Source organism: Apteryx mantelli, chromosome 4 (assembly GCF_036417845.1).
Source record: "Apteryx mantelli isolate bAptMan1 chromosome 4, bAptMan1.hap1, whole genome shotgun sequence".
Classification (NCBI taxonomy): Eukaryota; Metazoa; Chordata; class Aves; order Apterygiformes; family Apterygidae; genus Apteryx; species Apteryx mantelli.
The window spans coordinates 90,618,513-90,632,898 of record NC_089981.1 but is presented as its reverse complement, the minus strand read 5'-3'; positions in this window follow the sequence as shown (position 1 = coordinate 90,632,898).

Genomic DNA, 14,386 nt, shown 5'->3' with positions numbered 1-14,386 from the left:
GCGTGGGGAGCCCCGGGGACCGTGCAGAGGGGCTGCTGATGGGAGGCTGCTGGAGACACAGGTCGGACGCCCAGGTGGGACTCCACTCGTTGTATTCTAAGGGCCCCTTAAATCTGCTAGAACTATTCCCTTATCTCAGCTGTGCTAATGTTGAGAAACTACTGTCCGGGAAGCAGCTAGACATTGCTGACAAAACGGAATATGCTTGCCTGGCCCTGATGGGAATTCAGTCAGTATGTAGGTTCACACACGGGGGCTGCTGTCACGTACTCTGCCAGGCACCTGACTCCCAAACAGATCTTCTGCAAGTGTTCTCACGACAGCCTCATATATCATAGTGTGAGAAAATCTCAAATAAGTGCCTTGTATGAACTCCAGAAGCCTTTTACTGGGCTAAAGCATTTCAGACTTTGGGACACTAGAGTGCCAGCAACTGAGATCAGGAAAGGCTTCAGTTCTACCAGTGCCTGAAGCCTCTGAAAATGCCTAGGAGTTAATTAAGTGAAGCAAGCTGGAGTGTTCCCAGTTGGTGATCCGTAAACTGATACACGAGCAAGTGAAAATCCCTAAAGTGCCAATCAAACTGACTTGGCTTGGGGGTGGGGATTTGTAGCAGCTTCTTTCCTTACCAGCCCCAAACGCACAGCACAAAGTACTTAAGGACAATTGCTTATGCTCTTAGCATCTCATCACCAGCTGCAGCCAAGCACTGACAATTCCCCTGCTGCAGAAGGAGATAGATCTTTCCTCTCTTCTTACCTCAATCCACTTGGTTATTTGCACATCAAGGGAAAATGGCCACCTAAGCCTTACTGTTGTCCAGCTGAAGTGCTGAAATGTGATATATGGCTGCAGCCCATGTCTCAATGTAGAGCTGAAACCGTCATGCTTATCACTAGGTCAAGGTAGGTGTTTCTGTGCTGTGCGAGACTCACAAAAGTGGATGAACAAGGGGACTCAGATGCACAGAGTCCAAGACCAGAACGTACTACTGTAACCACCTAAGCAGGCAGTGCACAACGGCTGACACTTTACACTGTCTTAAGCAGCATTCATGTCCAGCCATGATCAGAGCCTGAACACTGATGTAGTGGACCATTGGTCTGTTTCTACTGGGTATTTTTGTTATTACCAAGTAGAGCAAGGTAAGGTGTCTTCTTCATTTCTGTGAGATGCTCTCTTGAATCACAGGGCCCTGAGTTTAACTTATTGATGTGTTCAGGTACGCTAGGAATCCTCCTAAGTCATAGCTGTTAAATAGAAACACTATTGCACTACCTTGCCATTAGCTCTACTCTGGGCAGTAATCGCTATGTGGGGAAGAGGAAGTGTGCTACTATATGATGCTCAGGAGTCAGTAGTTCACACTGATATCCCCAGAAAATCTGCGTATCTCTTATAAAGACAAGCTCCAGGCTCTGTGCTCCTGAAAAGAGACTGGAAAGCCCTCAGTAAGTGAGCGAAGAAATCATTCAGCTTCACTCCTTATGTCCTTTCTGAGATTTTTTTTTTGAAACGCTGACAGCAAAGCTACTCATTAGATCCCAACAGAGATTATTCAGACAGAATGAGATAATAACTAATTTATCTTTAAGCAACAGTGGTTTCAGGTTATTACCATAAAACAGAAGCAAACAATATTCATGTGATGCTCCTTCCTTCTATATTGCTAGCACTTTTTCTCTTCTTCCACCATTCTCCCCTAAATTATGATATATATTGGATACCTTTTGAGCACAATTAGAAATGATGGCAAATTTGGAAGACGGCTCTATTTCTGTTCTTAACAAATAGAAAAGAGGAGCTGAAAAGAGCAATCAAGTAAAGGTAGGCAGAGCAAAAGAGGGGACCACAGAGCAAGCATGGAGGAAAATGTTGGAACCTGTCACTACCCCTGGCACCTCCACAGTAAGACAGAAAAGAACAATGAGGAATAAAAAAAATTCCTTTGGACTCCCTGAGCCACAACAATGACAGTAAACTGAAATAAACCTGCACTTTAGCATTTATTTTTCCTATGTCACTGCTTGCTTCAAAGCTGAGCACAAGAAGCTATGCCCGGAAGCTGCTTCATACTTAAATCTGACATTGAACTGTTTGTACCATTTTGTTGTTATTTGATGCTAATTTGTCTACCAATGACATAAGCAAAAGAGAATTTAATAATTTATTGGTATCAAAAGAAATCACATTTTAATGAACCAATAAGAGGCTTTCTTGTGCTAATTCTTCCCTTCTGACCAAGTCAGAAAGAAGAATCTTGTGAATATATAGGAATGTGTATGTAGGCCATGCACCCCTGCTTGCTGCCCTTGCCTGGGCAAACAGTGTTAGCAAACAGGGTAGCTTAGCAAAAGGGCAGGTAAGGTGTCAATGGGATTAAAGTGCCTAAAGAGAGGGAGACTCACAGCTGTTCATAATGGCAGTGAATCATAGACTGGCATGGTCCAGTTCTTACCTCCCACAGGAATGTGATATAAGAACGTTCCTATGAGCTGGGCACAACATCCAACCACTCTTGCAGTCTATCTGGTGCGAGCAAGTAGCAGATGCTCCGGGAAGGAGCATGCTAACATACAACTATATGGATGCATTCACATATGTATACAGGTAGGCACAGCTGCCAGCCATCTAGGGGATGGGAATTCCTGAGCCAAAATTAGTGCTTTCAACACTATATTTAATCTGTCTTGATGGACCTCTCTTCTTTGTCTAATCAGTTTTTGAATACGCTTATCCTTTTGACATGCACAGCTCCCTGTGGTAATGAGGTATACTGTTTAACTATGGGCTGTGTCATGTCTTCCAAACTGCTGTCTGTTTTCTCTGATGGGACAGCCAGCCCCTTGCATCATGAGGAAAGGTGACTATTGCTCCTTACTTATTTCCTTAATGCCATTCATGGCTTGGCATCTTCCATATATTCCCTGTCTATCTTCCCTTTTACGAAAGCCATCCAACTCCTCTCATCCCCTCCATAGTCTTCCTAGTTCTACATCTGAAAAGAGGAGACAAAAGCTGTAATATAGTATGCAAAACATAAGCAATCATAGTAAGCTTTTTCTGCCTTGTTTCAATTCTTCTCTAATAACTCCTCAGACACCATCCAGCTGGAGCAGAGATCTAACCCACATTCTCCACGGTCTCTCCTTAATGGCTATAGATAATTTAAAAGAACTTTGCTGTATATTCATAGTAAGGACTATTTTTTCCATGTGTATTACTTTACATGTACTGCCATTTAATTACCTGGTCATTTAGTATCATGAGACCTTCCACAACTTTCCGCAGTCAGTTTTTCTTTTTACTACTCTGAATACTTTTGGGCAACCAGAAAACTATGTCACCTCACTCTTTTTCCATCCCATTTATTCATATTTAAACACCAGAGTCTGAGATTCCCACAGGCCTCTCTGGTTATTCCTTTTCATTTTGAAAATTGGCCATTTACTCTTAATTTGAATAAACAATTTAAAAAATGCTTTTTATTAAGGTATGCATTGTTGATGAGGGACTTTATTAAATTTTGGTGAGAAACGTAAGTACATTAACTAATCAGCATGCTTTTCCCTTTTTGCTGTCACTTTAAAAGAGTTCAATGATTTGTGAGGAATGTCTTTCATCTACAAAAGCGAGGTTCATTTTCACCAATATATCATATTTACCTGCATGCCATCCACATCTCTTATTTATCACTGTTTCTACCAATTTGTCTGCTACAAATATCAGACCTGTGGACTTGCACTGCCCTGCATCTCTCATTTTTGCAACTTTGTCAAATCTGTTACCTTCCACTCCTTTGGTACTAAGGCTGCTTAAGTAATAGGTTACACAATGCTTTGGCAAGTTCATATTGGAGTCCTTGCAGTCTCTGGTATCCATCACTGGTTGGTCCTTATGATCTGCTACTCTTGAACCTACCAGTTTGTTCCAACACATATTCTACTGACATTTCAGTTTGAAGCAGCTCCTCCTCCTGTTCCTCTGTAAGGAAACGCTCTGGGGTGGGAAATGCTACACAAGAACACTGATGCAGAGGATTCATTTAATTTTTCTGCTACAGCCTTAACTTCTGTGAGTGCTTCTAGAATGTCTTGATCATCTGTCAGTCTAAAGACTTATTACTAGTTTGCAATTCTTAACAAAGAAAATCTTAACAAAGACTGCTGAGAAACAAATTTTTGACATTATGGTTTTACACGTAACTGATCAGAGCTTATGCTCTTTTCTTTTATCTTGTCTTGGTATCCATTTACTCTGAACCTTTTTAAACCAGCTACATCCTGCCTGTCAGTATTTTATTCTTTGGGCTGCCCTTTTTAACAGACAGCTTCATCTTTGCCTATGTTCCCCATTTTGAAGAACACACATCTTTTGTGGATGTAGGAAGGGTTTTGAAGTTGAATATATTGTAGTTGTTATTAGACAGTAGCAGTTTAATTATTGCATTTTAAAACAGAATATAGAGACCTAAATCCTAGCATCATCAGAGACACCCGAAGATTTGCCATAAGAGATATACAGTTTCATCAGGTTTTAACAAATTTGCATCTCTCCTGGAGCATTTACAGTAGCAGCAGACTTGACCAAAATGCTCAGGAAGGGGCCCTACCCAGTGTTTTCGTATTAAATATGCGTCAGAGTAGAATTGTGAGAATTACTACCTTTAAACCACATCACACAAGATCCTGACACAACATGCTGTAAACAAAAACAAACAAAACAAAACAAATTTTCAAGAACCCTAAGGGAGATTTAAACAATGCAAGTGTGCCTAACTTGTGTACATCTCTGTTCTCTTAATATCAGAAACATAACATCCAAATGATGGTGGAATGGAAAAATGGTAGCTAACACATTTTAAAAACTAATACAAATGATGCCATCTTCAGTACATATAAAAGTCTGTGATTATCTGATGTGCTAACCCAAAACATATAGGACCAGAAACCTACAGATTACAAAGGTCAACTGTTGGATTTCTAACGCTAAATATTACCCTTTTTTTCCAGCCCCTCATGGTCAAGATACTGGATCTGGGAAGTTTTACAGGATCAAGACAGACAACTGGGTAAGAGCTGCTTTTGCAGAGAGAGAAGTTCCAGTTTATAAGGGAGAGCTAGACATATCTGGTGATTTCTGTCGCAGGCAAACATGCTTGATTTTTACATAGGAATACAGAATGACTCAGATGAAGGCCCCACATCCCTAGGCTCCTGAATCTCCATCACACCAATACTTCATACTCCAGGAGCTCTGCTGTAAGTTGACGTGGATTACACTTATTACAGAGCAGTCACGTTAACCTGAAATCAACCCTAACAATGATTCTTGGCTGCATCAAGCTCTCGAAAACATTTGTGTTTTAGCTATGTTTCAAAGATTACTAGCAAAACATCCATCCAAATGGTTAGACAACTGAGCATCTATTTCCCATGTATTACCTTATTATTAATACCTGTTTAGATAATACCTTGCCTTTTCAGTGTGATACAGAGTTTTGAGTTATTCACTCATTATTTACTGTAGGCTGAACACCACACAGATTTTCAGCAGTCTGACCTCTAGTGTGTGTTCTTTTCTATTGCAAAGAATGAAAAAAGCTGCTTCTCAAACAAGTTATAAAAAGTCTGGACCAAAACAACAGAAACCAAAAGGATACTAGGTTGGTCCTAGAACAAGATAACTTTACGCCATGTAGATCATCTCTAGTCAGGAACAGTATGCTTATTCTGCATTTCTCAACTTTGTCCTAAATTTCTTTTGGTAAGACCTCTGCTGGCTGTTGTTGTACTGAAAACACACACATTAATTCTGAGTAAAAAAGGACAAACCTGGAAGAATTTCTTTGCTTCCTGGAGCCCCAAGGAAGCCAACTCCCATCCTTCACCTCAAGAATCAGCCCAGTCTTTAGCTTGCTCTCGTTTTTCAGAAGAAGTTGTTTCATCTTGGTCCTTTTTCATTTCCAGCATAGCCCATTCTCATCCATCCTTGCAAAGTTCAGATCCCTTGTGTATTCGCATTGGATGACAGACATCATTCCACACTTTCAGTGCAAGCACACATCTAATCACAAATGAATCCCAACTCTCCCTTCCTCTCTGTGTGTCATTAACTTGTTCATATGCTTATCTAATATCCATTGTCATAGTAATTGGATACAACATTCAAGCAACAGTGTTTAAAAACACACTCAGAATAAACCACAGTTCAATGATAGCACTCAGACTGTTAATAGCAGACTGCACAGCCATCCTGATCAGGCCTTTATTAAAAAAAATAGAACAAATGAGCCTTTAAAACAAACTCATCAGTAATGGAAAAAAGAAGAAGGAAAGGTGACCTCTCAGACGACTATCAACGCACAGCTGAAGAGTCTGATACCACACAGAGCATGAAGCACCAAGAGAACGTGAATAACACAGGAATGAGCAGAACAAAAAGGAGAGGGATGCAGGCATGGGGCCTGCCCAGGCACAGACCAACTGGCAAATGAAAACTGAGGGTTAAATGTTCTTCCCTCTGCTCATGTAAGGAAGGAACCAGACATGGAACTCATCACAGCTTCTTCATGAAAACCTAAAGCCATCTTTCTTTGCCTTTGCACACTGCCCTTCAAGCCTTCCCTGACTGAAACTTATCACACAGATATCACACAGTATAGAGGGGAATACTCTTCTGTGATCCTTCTCGTCCCAAACATCTTGTCTGTTTACCTTGTGGAAATGCTTTTTGCTCACTACAGGTGTAATCTAGTTTTACATTATTTTCCCAGGGAGAACTGGAGAAGGCATGGAGAATTACAAGTTACACTTACGATGCTGAGTTGCTTTTTTGTTTATTTGTTTTGTCAAGATTTCTTTGAACTTCTGAATTGAGAGACATACAATTGCTTTCTGAACCCACTAAATATCCTCTGATGAAACAGATATAATTAATAGTTATTTTAAAATGAGATAGGTAGGAACAGTAGTACCTAAAGAAAAGTCGATTGTGAAAATGAGAACATGCTGTCTATTTTCTAAGGAAGTGAAAGTAAATAAAGGGAAAGGGAACTAAGTAGCATAACGAACAACTGGAGAGAGAAACATTACTGTGACAAAGATAAGATAGTATAAGACACTCAACATGGACAGTGTATCATGTCAAACTTTAACCAACAAATGCTGCAAATTAAGAATGCATTACCAAAACTCCCTTGACATTGATTCTCTGAGGATTTACTAATTCCTCACAGCAAAAGGTGAAGGTCTGTTGTTAATGCTGTATCCATCATGAGAGGCACAAGAATCACTGGGCTGGTCCTGTGTGGAGAGAATCTGCCTGAACTGTGGTGATGGCCTTGTTTCACCTGTGGCAGGGCTGGAAGCATCTACAGTGAAGATAGGGCCTATCCATCACCTAGGCCACTTCCTCCTTTCCAAGGTCCAGCACATGAGATGATCAGTGATGCTCCTGAGCTCTCCCTCCCCCAACCCAATAATCCCTTCTTGATATCACCTACAATTAATTTTCCCAAACAGATATAGCATTAAAGTGTTGTTCCTTGTTTATTGTTACTACTGCATCTCTCTATGTCCTTTATCACTACCATTACTGGTTTGAGCAATATTGCTAGCTGTTTTGTGATAATTGCCCAGTTGTTTCAACACGAAACAGAAAAGAGAGGCCTAAGTATTGAAAATACTTTCAGGCTGCTTAAAAGCAATATTCCCACACATGCTAGGTGCATGCCCTTAATAAGACAGCAAGGGGCAGCATAAGGCACAAGATGAAGCATATCAGGGTAAAACTGGTGGCCTTGCCCTTTCCAGGGCCCATGTGCCTCCTTCCCACTCATTACCAGCATGTCTACAGAATGCTCCATGTCTGAGCTGTGTCCTGCACAGGATCTAATGCTGCTGCAGGTGGTCTGCCCCTCCGGTCACTGAGAAGACAGTAACACCAATAGGACCATCACTCACCTCTGGGATTTTTCCCCACATAGGGAAAAATTTCCCCCACATTGTTACTGCTGGGACAGCTACAGTTTGGAAAGGGCTGTTTGGGGCTTTGTTTTGTAAATAATTTTCTCTTCAAAAAAGGCAGCTTGAGTTAATCAGAAGATATTTGCAAATTCATATCGAATCATTTTGAGAAAACAGAATAAAGAGAAATCAAGCCAAGTTCAGAGGCACAGCTGCTTCCCTCTCCCTCACAACTGTCACTGAATAGCCCAGGAGCTGGAACATTCATCTAGCGCATGAGACTACCTCAAACCCTACTCTGATCCAAGCACTTCCCTGTACAACACCGAAGAGAAATATTCACTGATTTGTTCTCAGTTTGAACTTGATCCAGTTCTAAGTTTGAATCTGACTGAAGTTCAACAAAAGCAAATGCAGAGTCCTGTATCTGAAATTGAATAACCCCGTGCAAGAAGACAGTCTGGGACCGACCGGCAAGAAAGCAGCTTTGCAGAAAACAGCCAGAGGGTCCTGGTGGACCAGTTAAACAGGAGTCAGCCTTGTGCCCTGTGTGGACCTGCTCTGAGCACAGTGTTCAACCAAGAGACCCCAGAGGTCCCTGCCAGCCACAACTATTCTGTGATTCCATGATGCAATCGCCAGCTAACCCAGGGGAAAATACTGTAGAAGGGCAGCGGACAATCGTAAAGGAAAACTCCCTTTGCAGCAGAGAGAGTTAAAACAAGACTGGCAAACTAATGGATGTTGCTGCCCAGAAATCTCTCAGGGAAAAGACCCCTGTCAGAATTCAGGGCTGGTAGAGCCTTTCCTTGATATCTCAGCCAGTTCTCAATCCACCTCACTGTCCGCTCACCTAGCCCACACTTCCCGAGCTTGCCCGTGAGGATGTTGTGGGAGGCCGTGTCGAAAGCCTCGCTGCAGTCAAGGCAGACAACAGCCACTGCTCTCCCCTCATCCGCCCAGCCAGTCGCCCCATCTCAGAAGGCTGTCAGTGGCTAAGCACGATTTCCCCTTGGTGAATCCGTGCTGACAGTCACGGCGCTGCCTGCCGAGACGCAGCCCGGGCCGCTCGGGGGCAGCGCTCGCCCGCGGAAACCCGCGCAGCCCTGGCGGGCGCCTGAGGCGGCGGCGCCCCGCGGCGGCCCCGAAGCCCCGAGCCCCCCCCGCCGCCCCGGCCCCGGCCGCCGCGGCGCCTCCGCTCACAGCCCGCCCCTCCCCGCCCGCCTCGCCAGGCTCGGCCAATCGCGCCCCCGCTGCGGGCCTCGCGCCTCCTGATTGGTGCGTCCAAACACGTCGTGTTCCGTGAGCCGTTGGCCCGCCCACGCCACTGTACCCCCGTGTGGGGGCAGTGCTGTGGTACCCCCGTGTGGGGGTAGTGCTGTGGTACCTCCGTGTGGGGACAGTGCTGTGGTACCTCCGTGTGAGGTAGTGCTGTGGTACCTCCGTGTGGGGCAGTGCTGTGGTACCCCCGTGTGGGGCAGTGCTGTGGTACCTCCGTGTGGGGGCAGTGCTGTGGTAACCCCGTGTGGGTCAGTGCTGTGGTACCCCCGTGTGGGGGCAGTGCTGTGGTACCTCCGTGTGGGGGCAGTGCTGTGGTACCTCCGTGTGGGGGTAGTGCTGTGGTACCTCCGTGTGGGGGTAGTGCTGTGGTAACCCCGTGTGGGGTCAGTGCTGTGGTACCTCCGTGTGGAGAAAGTGCTGTGGTACCCCTGTGTGAGGATAGCGCTGTGGTAACCCTGTGTGGGGGCAGTGCTGCAGTACCTCCGTGTGGGGGTAGTGCTGTGGTACCCCCATGTGGGGTCAGTGCTGTGGTACCTCTGTGTGGGGCAGTGCTGTGGTGCCTCCATGTGGGGTCAGTGCTGCGGTAACCCCGTGTGGGGGCACCGCTGTGGTACCTCCGTGTGGGGTCAGTGCTGTGGTGCCTCCGTGTGGGGTCAGTGCTGTGGTGCCTCCGTGTGGGGTCAGTGCTGCGGTACCTCTGTGTGGGTCAGTGCTGCGGTAACCCCGTGTGGGGGCACCGCTGTGGTACCCCTGTGTGGGGTCAGTGCTGCGGTACCTTCGTGTGGGGGCAGTGCTGCGGTACCTCCACAATGCCTCCGCAATGCCTGGATTGCCTGGGTCTCTCGGTGGTGGGGGCGATACCCCGGTGCCTTGGCTCACTGGACAGTAACCAGGCGCCTCGGCAGAGAGGTGGCACCCAGGCACCTCAGCACAGGGGCCTTGCCTGGCTACCTCAGCTCGTGGAGTGGTGCCGGAGTACCTCAGTGTAGGGGTAGTACCAGCGTACCTCAGCTCATGGGGTGCTACGTAGGTACCCCAGCCCGTAGGCAGTACACAGATGCCTCAGCTCATGGGTGCTTGTGGGACCCAGGGATGAGAAGAGCAGTATGTGACACTTGTTTGTCTCCCTCCTTCTGCTGGCTAACTCATTTCCTGGGGCATTGCTCGGATAGGGCTGCCTCAGAGCAGGCACTGCTCAGCTTGAGCTGACAATATACATGATGAACTAAGAGATAATCCTACTACAAAGAGATAAACAGTTTTTTCCTGGATGTTAACATGCCAGACTTCAAAAAAATTAAACATACTGCCAATTTTAAATCTTTGCGACAGCACAGCTAAGATATCAGGAGGCTGGAATTTCCTATTTCTGCATTTTAGGTTTAAATGCTTTATCAACTTTGGTGTAAATGAACAACAATAATTTAGACTTGAGATTGTAGACAGTCTATTTATGAACATTGGGTAAGAAAATAGGAAAGTATGTTTTCTTGTCTGGTATTGTTTAGAAGTACTTTGATAGTCTACTCTGCAATTATATTAAGGAGCATTCAATGACACAGCAAAACACGGAAAAAATGCCAAACAGTTGTACAGCAAAGTTCAGAAGAGAACATCCCCCATTAAATATTAATTCTTCTCATAACAACATCACTTTCAATATTTGGTTTTGCTTTAAAAGCCCCTGTGAAAGGGAAAACAATTTCTTCTTGCTGGTTGTATCAAGAAAAGCAATAAATAAAGACAGGAAAATGACCGTATCTGTGAGTTTAATGCTAGTGTTCAGTTCGATTACTCTTTTTGTTCCCTACAATTGCAAATTTCCATCCTATATTAAGGAAAAAATATGGGTCCCCACCAACAAGGGTATGTCTCCTTCACTGACCCATTACTAGCACAGAGTACAGAAACTGCAGTTACTTGCTGTGCTGCCAGTTATCCCTGTGAACCCAGCCCAAAGTAGAACGCATATGTGCTAAGGAAGCAATTTACCCTAAGACCAAGGACTTCTTAACAATAATGGCATGTACCAGACAGGAAGAAAAAAGGCTCTATTTTGTACTTTAAACTTCTGCTCAGGAACAGTGAAGGAGTACTGCCTCATCACTGTGCCCACAGGCCCATTCTGACCATCCAGACAGGCACCTTCATGTCAACATGTCAAAGCCACTGACCACTTTAACTAACTCTATAGCAGTAAATTAAACATGATTGGGAGTGTCCTCATATACCGAGGCACAAAATTACCTCTTCTATGATACTAAAATCTCTCACCTGAAGCAGGGTGGCTGCTGCCTGACAGCTCCCTGATTGATGCTAACTCCTGAACTATACCCAGGAATTATTTGGGACAGTGTTAAATCTCAGAGGTGAAAACCATTCAAAGAGCTGTTGTTGCAATTAAATAGTATAAATGATTGAGATCCTGGGAATGTTCCCTGGCACTGTTTAATTTACTAATACAGACAAAGCCTTTGTGATTTTAATCAAATCTACCATGGTGGACGCATGAGAACATGGTAGCCTGGCTACTGCAATACAATATAGGCCAGAAACCTATACACCATTACATGAGCAATGTAATTTGCCAATACCAGGACAGACAGAAATGCTACAATTTCAGTTTAGTGCTGCTTTGTCAATCTCCGTTCTAAGAATGAACACCTGAAGCACATCTATAAACAACACTTGAAGATTTTTTTAAGCTCTTGCTTAGAAATTACTTTACAGAGAAGCACTACAACCTACTTCTACAATCTGAGCTGTGGAAGAAGCCCAGTGAATACTTATACCAACAAATTACAGAACCATTGCCATTTATGTTTTATGTTTTATGCTTTAGTTGAAAGGATTTTCTAATAGAATAACCAGCTTCCTTTTGGGAAATAAAAATTTACACTGTGCCTCTTTTTGCATGGGCCCTTCGAATTCCCTTGATTGTGGTCTATGGCTTTACAGAAATAGGTTAATTGTTTTCATAATAATTAATATGGTTTGCAATATAACCATTATAAAACCTTCATGATAAGCTATTTTGTGAACTCCATTTCAGATAATGGGTATTTATAATAGCGTAAAAAAACATACAGGCTTGAGATTTCTTTAAAAAGTAAGTTAATTCCAACTATTATTGCTGTGGAAATTTACTGATCATTTTGTGGTAATCAAAATCTTTCTAATTATCAAATTCATACCTTCATTAAAAGCAAACACATAAAGCTAGGATATTACAAGTTCTTGGTGACAGCCATTTTGTCATAAAACTATTCTGAATTTATTTAAAAAATAATTAGAAAATACAATTTATTAGCAGGAACAAGGACTTACAAAACAAAATCTGGAAAATACATAACCAGAAAGATGAGCTTGTGCAATCTGCTTCATTGCTACATTATGAGATCACTTTTAATTAAATCCATACCAAATTTATGAACTCATTCTTTAAGACTTGGTGTCAGTAAGCAGATTATTCATTTTATGGTGTATTTTTTTTGGTGATCTGTTGATTGCATCCTTTCCACTGATGAAAATATTGTCATTGTATTGATATATTGCAAGTATATTGAAATAAAACCAACTAGACCAGCCTGATTCCTCTCACAGAAAATTACCTCTTACTCAATTCCTACAGCCTTTCCATATAAGTCTCTAGAGTAGCAGTTTTCACATGGTACTTCATGGGCTACTGCAACATGTTCTTTGAAAGGTAGCTAAGACAAGTGAACCTGCGTCCTCAGGTTAAATGGGCTGTACAGAAGCTCACACTTTTACTGGAAAAGTTATTGTGTTGATCCATAAATCTAAAATGATGACAAAGAACTAAAATGAGTCTTTTTTTCTTCCTTTTCCTCAGTCTTCTGCATGGAACCCATGCTTTCCTTTTCTGAGTCTGTCCAGCGTAGCTACAAATTGCACTCTATTCTTTCCTCCATTAACATCTCCAATAAATGGTGCTGAGAACTAAAATCGCACTTTCTACCACAGGTTTCTGACAAAGTTCCCAGTCAGCAGCTCAAACATCACTGGTCTTTCTAAAATAGCCTAAAAGGAAGACTGATAATTCTTGATAAGCATGTCAGCTTAGGATTCACAGTAGCTTGTTGCAGCTGTGTGGAAAGGCTGAAGTTAGATCATGCAAACCATCTATTTCAGTTTCTCTATCAGCTCAACAAATGTAGAATTACTTCAAAGAGCAGCAAAGAATGTGGTTTGCTGCAAGCGTAGAAAGCCCCCTTCCAAACAGAGGGCCAACACAAATATAGCTGCCCACCTGCCATATTTATATTCTGTGTTTCGTTTTGCTAAAGTGTTTAAGAATTATCTCAGGTCATTATAAATACAAATTTTTAAAAGTCCTATAAACATTACTCAGTCCTGAACGGGAGAATAAAAAAAGCTGAATCTGGCCTGTTTGATTTAAGATGATTTACAGATCTCAAACAAAGTAGCTGAGAAAGTTCGTAGGAGTCAGAGAGGCACTTTAGTTATTTAATTTTGATCTGGTAGTAACGTATTAAAATTTATATGGTCTCCTTCACCAAAACCTGCAAACTAACAAAAAAGTTTTAAATGTTTTTGATGACTACTTTGCCAGCCTCAAAAAGTAGAAAAACGGATAAACTTTCTCACATGAATGTTATTTCCTGCTAGTGTCAGGCTATACTTTGAGTGGCTGGACTGTGACAGTAATGAAAGTAGATTTCCATGTCAGCCACATGAGTAAATATGCTAATGGTTCATGGTGAATGAATTTTGTTTCTACACTTTGTATATGAATATTTAGTAAGAGTTTGCACTGATTAGCTACCCTCTAGTCTCAGACATTCTTTTTTTAGGGCCTGTGGGAATGTAGGGGAAAAAAAGGAGTTTGCATGATACTCTTTGGTTCTCTAGTTAATCATTTATTCATCATAGATTTTTCATCCTTTTCCTTATGATGAAACAGTTGTCAGATAACCTAAACCTAGACAGTGTAATAACTCTTAGTTATTTCTAAATATCTTCAGTATTTTTGCTTCCTCGTGGACAAGTTGTTGAAGGTACTCGAACTTCAGAACTTAGTCTGCCTTGAACGGCACTGGCAGGAATACGCTATTGTTTTTGTGCCTTGGCTGAAGGGCTTTCACAACATACATGGA